We start from the raw sequence: 12,116 nt of genomic DNA, 5'->3' as shown, positions 1-12,116 counted from the left end.
GTTCTGGAATCAGAGAGGAGCCACAAATTTCCTTCCACCCAGCGTTCCCCCAAGACTCCCGATAAAAATGATACCTCACTTGTGTGGGTAGGCCTAGCGCCCGCGACAGGAAATGCCCCAAAACGCAACGTGGACCCATCACATTTTTTGAAAGAAAACAGAGGTGTTTTTTGCAAACGTGCCTACCTGTAGATTTTGGCCTCTAGCTCAGCCGGCACCTAGGTAAACCTACCAAACCTGTGCATTTTTTTAAACTAGAGACCTAGGGGAATCCAAGATCGGGTGACTTGTGGGGCTCTGACCAGGTTCTGTTACCCAAAATCCTTTGCAAAACGCAAAATTTGGCAAAAAAAAACACGTTTTCCTCACATTTTGGTGACAGAAAGTTGTGGAATCAGAGAGGAGCCACAAATTTCCCTCCATCCAGCGTTCCCCCAAGTCTCCCGATAAAAATGATACCTCACTTGTGTGGGTAGGCCTAGCGCCCGCGACAGGAAATGGCCCAAAACACAACGTGGACACATCACATTTTTTCATAGAAAACAGTGCCTGCCTGTGGATTTTGGCCTCTAGCTCAGCCGGCACCTGGGGAAACCTAGCAAACCAGCGCATTTTTTAAAACTAGAAACCCAGGGGAATCCAAGATCGGGTGACTTGTGGGGCTCTGACCAGGTTCTGTTACCCAAAATCCTTTGCAAACCGCAAAATTTCGCTAAAAAAACACGTTTTCCTCATATTTTGGTGACAGAAAGATCTGGAACCAGAGAGGAGCCACATATTTCCCTCCATCCAGCGTTTCCCCAAGTCTCCCGATAAAAATGATACCTCACTTGTGTGGGTAGGCCTAGCGCCCGCAACAGGAAATGCCCCAAAACGCAACGTGGACCCATCACATTTTTTGAAAGAAAACAGTGGTGTTTTTTGCAAACGTGCCTACCTGTAGATTTTGGCCTCTAGCTCAGCCGGTATCTAGGGAAACCTACCAAACCTGTGCATTTTTTAAAACTAGAGACCTAGGGGAATCCAAGATCGGGTGACTTGTGGGGCTCTGACCAGGTTCTGTTACCCAAAATCCTTTGCAAACTGCAAAATTTGGCTAAAAAAACACGTTTTCCTCATATTTTGGTGACAGAAAGTTCTGGAACCAGAGAGGAGCCACAAATTTCCCTCCATCCAGCGTTCCCCCAAGTCTCCCGATAATAATGATACCTCACTTGTGTGGGTAGGCCTAGCGCCCGCGACAGGAAATGGCCCAAAACACAACGTGGACACATCACATTTTTTCATAGAAAACAGTGCCTGCCTGTGGATTTTGGCCTCTAGCTCAGCCGGCACCTGGGGAAACCTAGCAAACCAGCGCATTTTTTAAAACTAGAAACCCAGGGGAATCCAAGATGGGGTGACTTGTGGGGCTCTGACCAGGTTCTGTTACCAGGAATCCTTTGCAAACCTCAAACTTTGGCTAAAAAAACACATTTTCCTCAAATTTTGGTGACAGAAAGTTCTGAAATCAGAGAGGAGCCACAAATTTCCTTCCACACAGCGTTCCCCCAAGTCTCCCGATAAAAATGATACCTCACTTGTGTGGGTAGGCCTAGCGCCCGCGACAGGAAATGCCCCAAAACGCAACGTGGACCCATCACATTTTTTTAAAGAAAACAGAGGTGTTTTTTGCAAACGTGCCTACCTGTAGATTTTGGCCTCTAGCTCAGCCGGCACCTAGGGAAACCTACCAAACCTGTGCATTTTTTAAAACTAGAGACCTAGGGGAATCCAAGATCGGGTGACTTGTGGGGCTCTGACCAGGTTCTGTTACCCAACATCCTTTGCAAACCGCAAAATTTGGCTAAAAAAACACGTTTTCCTCATATTTTGGTGACAGAAAGTTCTGGAACCAGAGAAGAGCCACAAATTTCCCTCCATCCAGCGTTCCCCCAAGTCTCCCGATAAAAATGATACCTCACTTGTGTGGGTAGGCCTAGCGCCCGCGACAGGAAATGGCCCAAAACACAACGTGGACACATCACATTTTTTCATAGAAAACAGTGCCTATCTGTGGATTTTGGCCTCTAGCTCAGCCGGCACCTGGGGAAACCTAGCAAACCAGTGCATTTTTTAACACTAGAAACCCAGGGGAATCCAAGATGGAGTGACTTGTGGGGGTCTGACCAGGTTCTGTTACCCAGAATCCTTTGCAAACCTCAAACTTTGGCTAAAAAAACACATTTTCCTCAAATTTTGGTGACAGAAAGTTCTGAAATCAGAGAGGAGCCACAAATTTCCTTCCACCCAGCGTTCCCCCAAGTCTCCCGATAAAAATGATACCTCACTTGTGTGGGTAGGCCTAGCGCCCGCAACAGGAAATGCCCCAAAACGCAACGTGGACCCATCACATTTTTTGAAAGAAAACAGAGGTGTTTTTTGCAAACGTGCCTACCTGTAGATTTTGGCCTCTAGCTCAGCCGGCACCTAAGTAAACCTACCAAACCTGTGCATTTTTTTAAACTAGAGACCTAGGGGAATCCAAGATCGGGTGACTTTCTGGGGCTCTGACCAGGTTCTGTTACCCAAAATCCTTTGCAATCCGCAAAATTTGGCTAAAAAAACACGTTTTCCTCACATTTTGGTGACAGAAAGTTCTGGAACCAGAGAGGAGCCACAAATTTCCCTCCATCCAGCGTTCCCCCAAGTCTCCCGATAAAAATGATACCTCACTTGTGTGGGTAGGCCTAGCGCCCGCGACAGGAAATGGCCCAAAACACAACGTGGACACATCACATTTTTTCATAGAAAACAGTGCCTACCTGTGGATTTTGGCCTCTAGCTCAGCCGGCACCTGGGGAAACCTAGCAAACCAGCGCATTTTTTAACACTAGAAACCCAGGGGAATCCAAGATGGGGTGACTTGTGGGGCTCTGACCAGGTTCTGTTACCCAGAATCCTTTGCAAACCTCAAACTTTCGCTAAAAAAAACACATTTTCCTCAAATTTTGGTGATAGAAAGTTCTGGAATCAGAGAGGAGCCACAAATTTCCTTCCACCCAGCGTTCCCCCAAGACTCCCGATAAAAATGATACCTCACTTGTGTGGGTAGGCCTAGCGCCCGCGACAGGAAATGCCCCAAAACGCAACGTGGACCCATCACATTTTTTGAAAGAAAACAGAGGTGTTTTTTGCAAACGTGCCTACCTGTAGATTTTGGCCTCTAGCTCAGCCGGCACCTAGGTAAACCTACCAAACCTGTGCATTTTTTTAAACTAGAGACCTAGGGGAATCCAAGATCGGGTGACTTGTGGGGCTCTGACCAGGTTCTGTTACCCAAAATCCTTTGCAAAACGCAAAATTTGGCAAAAAAAAACACGTTTTCCTCACATTTTGGTGACAGAAAGTTGTGGAATCAGAGAGGAGCCACAAATTTCCCTCCATCCAGCGTTCCCCCAAGTCTCCCGATAAAAATGATACCTCACTTGTGTGGGTAGGCCTAGCGCCCGCGACAGGAAATGGCCCAAAACACAACGTGGACACATCACATTTTTTCATAGAAAACAGTGCCTACCTGTGGATTTTGGCCTCTAGCTCAGCCGGCACCTGGGGAAACCTAGCAAACCAGCGCATTTTTTAACACTAGAAACCCAGGGGAATCCAAGATGGGGTGACTTGTGGGGCTCTGACCAGGTTCTGTTACCCAGAATCCTTTGCAAACCTCAAACTTTGGCTAAAAAAACACATTTTCCTCAAATTTTGGTGACAGAAAGTTCTGAAATCAGTGAGGAGCAACAAAGTTCCTTCCACCCAGCGTTCCCCCAAGACTCCCGATAAAAATGATACCTCACTTGTGTGGGTAGGCCTAGCGCCCGCGACAGGAAATGCCCCAAAACGCAACGTGGACCCATCACATTTTTGGAAAGAAAACAGAGGTGTTTTTTGCAAACGTGCCTACCTGTAGATTTTGGCCTCTAGCTCAGCCGGCACCTAGGTAAACCTACCAAACCTGTGCATTTTTTTAAGCTAGAGACCTAGGGGAATCCAAGATCGGGTGACTTTCTGGGGCTCTGACCAGGTTCTGTTACCCAAAATCCTTTGCAAACCGCAAAATTTGGCTAAAAAAACACGTTTTCCTCAAATTTTGGTGACAGAAAGATCTGGAACCAGAGAGGAGCCACAAATTTCCCTCCATCCAGCGTTCCCCCAAGTCTCCCGATAAAAATGATACCTCACTTGTGTGGGTAGGCCTAGCGCCCGCGACAGGAAATGGCCCAAAACACAACGTGGACACATCACATTTTTTCATAGAAAACAGTGCCTACCTGTGGATTTTGGCCTCTAGCTCAGCCAGCACCTGGGGAAACCTAGCAAACCAGCGCATTTTTTAACACTAGAAACCCAGGGGAATCCAAGATGGGGTGACTTGTGGGGCTCTGACCAGGTTCTGTTACCCAGAATCCTTTGCAAACCTCAAACTTTGGCTAAAAAAACACATTTTCCTCAAATTTTGGTGACAGAAAGTTCTGAAATCAGAGAGGAGCCACAAATTTCCTTCCACCCAGCGTTCCCCCAAGTCTCCCGATAAAAATGATACCTCACTTGTGTGGGTAGGCCTAGCGCCCGCGACAGGAAATGCCCCAAAACGCAACGTGGACCCATCACATTTTTTGAAAGAAAACAGAGGTGTTTTTTGCAAACGTGCCTACCTGTAGATTTTGGCCTCTAGCTCAGCCGGCACCTAGGTAAGCCTACCAAACCTGTGCATTTTTTTAAACTAGAGACCTAGGGGAATCCAAGATCGGGTGACTTTCTGGGGCTCTGACCAGGTTCTGTTACCCAAAATCCTTTGCAAACCGCAAAATTTGGCTACAAAAACACGTTTTCCTCACATTTTGGTGACAGAAAGTTCTGGAATCAGAGGGGAGCCACAAATTTCCCTCCATCCAGCGTTCCCCCAAGTCTCCCGATAAAAATGATACCTCACTTGTGTGGGTAGGCCTAGCGCCCGCGACAGGAAATGGCCCAAAACACAACGTGGACACATCACATTTTTTCATAGAAAACAGTGCCTACATGTGGATTTTGGCCTCTAGCTCAGCCGGCACCTGGGGAAACCTAGCAAACCAGCGCATTTTTTAACACTAGAAACCCAGGGGAATCCAAGATGGGGTGACTTGTGGGGCTCTGACCAGGTTCTGTTACCCAGAATCCTTTGCAAACCTCAAACTTTGGCTAAAAAAACACATTTTCCTCAAATTTTGGTGACAGAAAGTTCTGAAATCAGTGAGGAGCAACAAATTTCCTTCCACCCAGCGTTCCCCCAAGTCTCCCGATAAAAATGATACCTCACTTGTGTGGGTAGGCCTAGCGCCCGCGACAGGAAATGCCCCAAAACACAACGTGGACCCATCACATTTTTTGAAAGAAAACAGAGGTGTTTTTTGCAAACGTGCCTACCTGTAGATTTTGGCCTCTAGCTCAGCCGGCACCTAGGTAAACCTACCAAACCTGTGCATTTTTTTAAACTAGAGACCTAGGGGAATCCAAGATCGGGTGACTTTCTGGGGCTCTGACCAGGTTCTGTTACCCAAAATCCTTTGCAAACCGCAAAATTTGGCTAAAAAACACGTTTTCCTCACATTTTGGTGACAGAAAGATCTGGAACCAGAGAGGAGCCACAAATTTCCCTCCATCCAGCGTTCCCCCAAGTCTCCCGATAAAAATGATACCTCACTTGTGTGGGTAGGCCTAGCGCCCGCGACAGGAAATGGCCCAAAACACAACGTGGAAACATCACATTTTTTCATAGAAAACAGTGCCTACCTGTGGATTTTGGCCTCTAGCTCAGCCGGCACCTGGGGAAACCTAGCAAACCAGCGCATTTTTTACACTAGAAACCCAGGGGAATCCAAGATGGGGTGACTTGTGGGGCTCTGACCAGGTTCTGTTACCCAGAATCCTTTGCAAACCTCAAACTTTGGCTAAAAAAACACATTTTCCTCAAATTTTGGTGACAGAAAGTTCTGAAATCAGTGAGGAGCAACAAATTTCCTTCCACCCAGCGTTCCCCCAAGTCTCCCGATAAAAATGATAGCTCACTTGTGTGGGTAGGCCTAGCGCCCGCGACAGGAAATGCCCCAAAACGCAACGTGGACCCATCACATTTTTTGAAAGAAAACAGAGGTGTTTTTTGCAAACGTGCCTACCTGTAGATTTTGGCCTCTAGCTCAGCCGGCACCTAGGTAAACCTACCAAACCTGTGCATTTTTTTAAACTAGAGACCTAGGGGAATCCAAGATCGGGTGACTTTCTGGGGCTCTGACCAGGTTCTGTTACCCAAAATCCTTTGCAAACCGCAAAATTTGGCTAAAAAAACACGTTTTCCTCAAATTTTGGTGACAGAAAGATCTGGAACCAGAGAGGAGCCACAAATTTCCCTCCATCCAGCGTTCCCCCAAGTCTCCCGATAAAAATGATACCTCACTTGTGTGGGTAGGCCTAGCGCCCGCGACAGGAAATGGCCCAAAACACAACGTGGACACATCACATTTTTTCATAGAAAACAGTGCCTACCTGTGGATTTTGGCCTCTAGCTCAGCCAGCACCTGGGGAAACCTAGCAAACCAGCGCATTTTTTAACACTAGAAACCCAGGGGAATCCAAGATGGGGTGACTTGTGGGGCTCTGACCAGGTTCTGTTACCCAGAATCCTTTGCAAACCTCAAACTTTGGCTAAAAAAACACATTTTCCTCAAATTTTGGTGACAGAAAGTTCTGAAATCAGAGAGGAGCCACAAATTTCCTTCCACCCAGCGTTCCCCCAAGTCTCCCGATAAAAATGATACCTCACTTGTGTGGGTAGGCCTAGCGCCCGCGACAGGAAATGCCCCAAAACGCAACGTGGACCCATCACATTTTTTGAAAGAAAACAGAGGTGTTTTTTGCAAACGTGCCTACCTGTAGATTTTGGCCTCTAGCTCAGCCGGCACCTAGGTAAACCTACCAAACCTGTGCATTTTTTTAAACTAGAGACCTAGGGGAATCCAAGATCGGGTGACTTTCTGGGGCTCTGACCAGGTTCTGTTACCCAAAATCCTTTGCAAACCGCAAAATTTGGCTAAAAAATCACATTTTCCTCACATTTTGGTGACAGAAAGTTCTGGAATCAGAGGGGAGCCACAAATTTCCCTCCATCCAGCGTTCCCCCAAGTCTCCCGATAAAAATGATACCTCACTTGTGTGGGTAGGCCTAGCGCCCGCGACAGGAAATGGCCCAAAACACAACGTGGACACATCACATTTTTTCATAGAAAACAGTGCCTACCTGTGGATTTTGGCCTCTAGCTCAGCCAGCACCTGGGGAAACCTAGCAAACCAGCGCATTTTTTAACACTAGAAACCCAGGGGAATCCAAGATGGGGTGACTTGTGGGGCTCTGACCAGGTTCTGTTACCCAGAATCCTTTGCAAACCTCAAACTTTGGCTAAAAAAACAAATTTTCCTCAAATTTTGGTGACAGAAAGTTCTGAAATCAGAGAGGAGCCACAAATTTCCTTCCACCCAGCGTTCCCCCAAGTCTCCCGATAAAAATGATACCTCACTTGTGTGGGTAGGCCTAGCGCCCGCGACAGGAAATGCCCCAAAACGCAACGTGGACCCATCACATTTTTTGAAAGAAAACAGAGGTGTTTTTTGCAAACGTGCCTACCTGTAGATTTTGGCCTCTAGCTCAGCCGGCACCTAGGTAAACCTACCAAACCTGTGCATTTTTTTAAACTAGAGACCTAGGGGGATCCAAGATCGGGTGACTTTCTGGGGCTCTGACCAGGTTCTGTTACCCAAAATCCTTTGCAAACCGCAAAATTTGGCTAAAAAAACACGTTTTCCTCACATTTTGGTGACAGAAAGTTCTGGAATCAGAAGGGAGCCACAAATTTCCCTCCATCCAGCGTTCCCCCAAGTCTCCCGATAAAAATGATACCTCACTTGTGTGGGTAGGCCTAGCGCCCGCGACAGGAAATGGCCCAAAACACAACGTGGAAACATCAAATTTTTTCATAGAAAACAGTGCCTACCTGTGGATTTTGGCCTCTAGCTCAGCCGGCACCTGGGGAAACATAGCAAACCAGCGCATTTTTTAACACTAGAAACCCAGGGGAATCCAAGATGGGGTGACTTGTGGGGCTCTGACCAGGTTCTGTTACCCAGAATCCTTTGCAAACCTCAAACTTTGGCTAAAAAAACACATTTTCCTCAAATTTTGGTGACAGAAAGTTCTGAAATCAGTGAGGAGCAACAAATTTCCTTCCACCCAGCGTTCCCCCAAGTCTCCCGATAAAAATGATAGCTCACTTGTGTGGGTAGGCCTAGCGCCCGCGACAGGAAATGCCCCAAAACGCAACGTGGACCCATCACATTTTTTGAAAGAAAACAGAGGTGTTTTTTGCAAACGTGCCTACCTGTAGATTTTGGCCTCTAGCTCAGCCGGCACCTAGGTAAACCTACCAAACCTGTGCATTTTTTTAAACTAGAGACCTAGGGGAATCCAAGATCGGGTGACTTTCTGGGGCTCTGACCAGGTTCTGTTACCCAAAATCCTTTGCAAACCGCAAAATTTGGCTAAAAAAACACGTTTTCCTCAAATTTTGGTGACAGAAAGATCTGGAACCAGAGAGGAGCCACAAATTTCCCTCCATCCAGCGTTCCCCCAAGTCTCCCGATAAAAATGATACCTCACTTGTGTGGGTAGGCCTAGCGCCCGCGACAGGAAATGGCCCAAAACACAACGTGGACACATCACATTTTTTCATAGAAAACAGTGCCTACCTGTGGATTTTGGCCTCTAGCTCAGCCAGCACCTGGGGAAACCTAGCATACCAGCGCATTTTTTAACACTAGAAACCCAGGGGAATCCAAGATGGGGTGACTTGTGGGGCTCTGACCAGGTTCTGTTACCCAGAATCCTTTGCAAACCGCAAAATTTCGCTAAAAAAACACGTTTTCCTCATATTTTGGTGACAGAAAGATCTGGAACCAGAGAGGAGCCACATATTTCCCTCCATCCAGCGTTTCCCCAAGTCTCCCGATAAAAATGATACCTCACTTGTGTGGGTAGGCCTAGCGCCCGCAACAGGAAATGCCCCAAAACGCAACGTGGACCCATCACATTTTTTGAAAGAAAACAGTGGTGTTTTTTGCAAACGTGCCTACCTGTAGATTTTGGCCTCTAGCTCAGCCGGTATCTAGGGAAACCTACCAAACCTGTGCATTTTTTAAAACTAGAGACCTAGGGGAATCCAAGATCGGGTGACTTGTGGGGCTCTGACCAGGTTCTGTTACCCAAAATCCTTTGCAAACTGCAAAATTTGGCTAAAAAAACACGTTTTCCTCATATTTTGGTGACAGAAAGTTCTGGAACCAGAGAGGAGCCACAAATTTCCCTCCATCCAGCGTTCCCCCAAGTCTCCCGATAATAATGATACCTCACTTGTGTGGGTAGGCCTAGCGCCCGCGACAGGAAATGGCCCAAAACACAACGTGGACACATCACATTTTTTCATAGAAAACAGTGCCTGCCTGTGGATTTTGGCCTCTAGCTCAGCCGGCACCTGGGGAAACCTAGCAAACCAGCGCATTTTTTAAAACTAGAAACCCAGGGGAATCCAAGATGGGGTGACTTGTGGGGCTCTGACCAGGTTCTGTTACCAGGAATCCTTTGCAAACCTCAAACTTTGGCTAAAAAAACACATTTTCCTCAAATTTTGGTGACAGAAAGTTCTGAAATCAGAGAGGAGCCACAAATTTCCTTCCACACAGCGTTCCCCCAAGTCTCCCGATAAAAATGATACCTCACTTGTGTGGGTAGGCCTAGCGCCCGCGACAGGAAATGCCCCAAAACGCAACGTGGACCCATCACATTTTTTTAAAGAAAACAGAGGTGTTTTTTGCAAACGTGCCTACCTGTAGATTTTGGCCTCTAGCTCAGCCGGCACCTAGGGAAACCTACCAAACCTGTGCATTTTTTAAAACTAGAGACCTAGGGGAATCCAAGATCGGGTGACTTGTGGGGCTCTGACCAGGTTCTGTTACCCAACATCCTTTGCAAACCGCAAAATTTGGCTAAAAAAACACGTTTTCCTCATATTTTGGTGACAGAAAGTTCTGGAACCAGAGAAGAGCCACAAATTTCCCTCCATCCAGCGTTCCCCCAAGTCTCCCGATAAAAATGATACCTCACTTGTGTGGGTAGGCCTAGCGCCCGCGACAGGAAATGGCCCAAAACACAACGTGGACACATCACATTTTTTCATAGAAAACAGTGCCTATCTGTGGATTTTGGCCTCTAGCTCAGCCGGCACCTGGGGAAACCTAGCAAACCAGTGCATTTTTTAACACTAGAAACCCAGGGGAATCCAAGATGGAGTGACTTGTGGGGGTCTGACCAGGTTCTGTTACCCAGAATCCTTTGCAAACCTCAAACTTTGGCTAAAAAAACACATTTTCCTCAAATTTTGGTGACAGAAAGTTCTGAAATCAGAGAGGAGCCACAAATTTCCTTCCACCCAGCGTTCCCCCAAGTCTCCCGATAAAAATGATACCTCACTTGTGTGGGTAGGCCTAGCGCCCGCAACAGGAAATGCCCCAAAACGCAACGTGGACCCATCACATTTTTTGAAAGAAAACAGAGGTGTTTTTTGCAAACGTGCCTACCTGTAGATTTTGGCCTCTAGCTCAGCCGGCACCTAAGTAAACCTACCAAACCTGTGCATTTTTTTAAACTAGAGACCTAGGGGAATCCAAGATCGGGTGACTTTCTGGGGCTCTGACCAGGTTCTGTTACCCAAAATCCTTTGCAATCCGCAAAATTTGGCTAAAAAAACACGTTTTCCTCACATTTTGGTGACAGAAAGTTCTGGAACCAGAGAGGAGCCACAAATTTCCCTCCATCCAGCGTTCCCCCAAGTCTCCCGATAAAAATGATACCTCACTTGTGTGGGTAGGCCTAGCGCCCGCGACAGGAAATGGCCCAAAACACAACGTGGACACATCACATTTTTTCATAGAAAACAGTGCCTACCTGTGGATTTTGGCCTCTAGCTCAGCCGGCACCTGGGGAAACCTAGCAAACCAGCGCATTTTTTAACACTAGAAACCCAGGGGAATCCAAGATGGGGTGACTTGTGGGGCTCTGACCAGGTTCTGTTACCCAGAATCCTTTGCAAACCTCAAACTTTCGCTAAAAAAAACACATTTTCCTCAAATTTTGGTGATAGAAAGTTCTGGAATCAGAGAGGAGCCACAAATTTCCTTCCACCCAGCGTTCCCCCAAGACTCCCGATAAAAATGATACCTCACTTGTGTGGGTAGGCCTAGCGCCCGCGACAGGAAATGCCCCAAAACGCAACGTGGACCCATCACATTTTTTGAAAGAAAACAGAGGTGTTTTTTGCAAACGTGCCTACCTGTAGATTTTGGCCTCTAGCTCAGCCGGCACCTAGGTAAACCTACCAAACCTGTGCATTTTTTTAAACTAGAGACCTAGGGGAATCCAAGATCGGGTGACTTGTGGGGCTCTGACCAGGTTCTGTTACCCAAAATCCTTTGCAAAACGCAAAATTTGGCAAAAAAAAACACGTTTTCCTCACATTTTGGTGACAGAAAGTTGTGGAATCAGAGAGGAGCCACAAATTTCCCTCCATCCAGCGTTCCCCCAAGTCTCCCGATAAAAATGATACCTCACTTGTGTGGGTAGGCCTAGCGCCCGCGACAGGAAATGGCCCAAAACACAACGTGGACACATCACATTTTTTCATAGAAAACAGTGCCTACCTGTGGATTTTGGCCTCTAGCTCAGCCGGCACCTGGGGAAACCTAGCAAACCAGCGCATTTTTTAACACTAGAAACCCAGGGGAATCCAAGATGGGGTGACTTGTGGGGCTCTGACCAGGTTCTGTTACCCAGAATCCTTTGCAAACCTCAAACTTTGGCTAAAAAAACACATTTTCCTCAAATTTTGGTGACAGAAAGTTCTGAAATCAGTGAGGAGCAACAAAGTTCCTTCCACCCAGCGTTCCCCCAAGACTCCCGATAAAAATGATACCTCACTTGTGTGGGTAGGCCTAGCGCCCGC

The sequence above is a fragment of the Pleurodeles waltl genome, chromosome 10 (assembly GCF_031143425.1).
Source record: "Pleurodeles waltl isolate 20211129_DDA chromosome 10, aPleWal1.hap1.20221129, whole genome shotgun sequence".
Taxonomy (NCBI): Eukaryota; Metazoa; Chordata; class Amphibia; order Caudata; family Salamandridae; genus Pleurodeles; species Pleurodeles waltl.
This window is presented reverse-complemented; position numbering follows the sequence as displayed.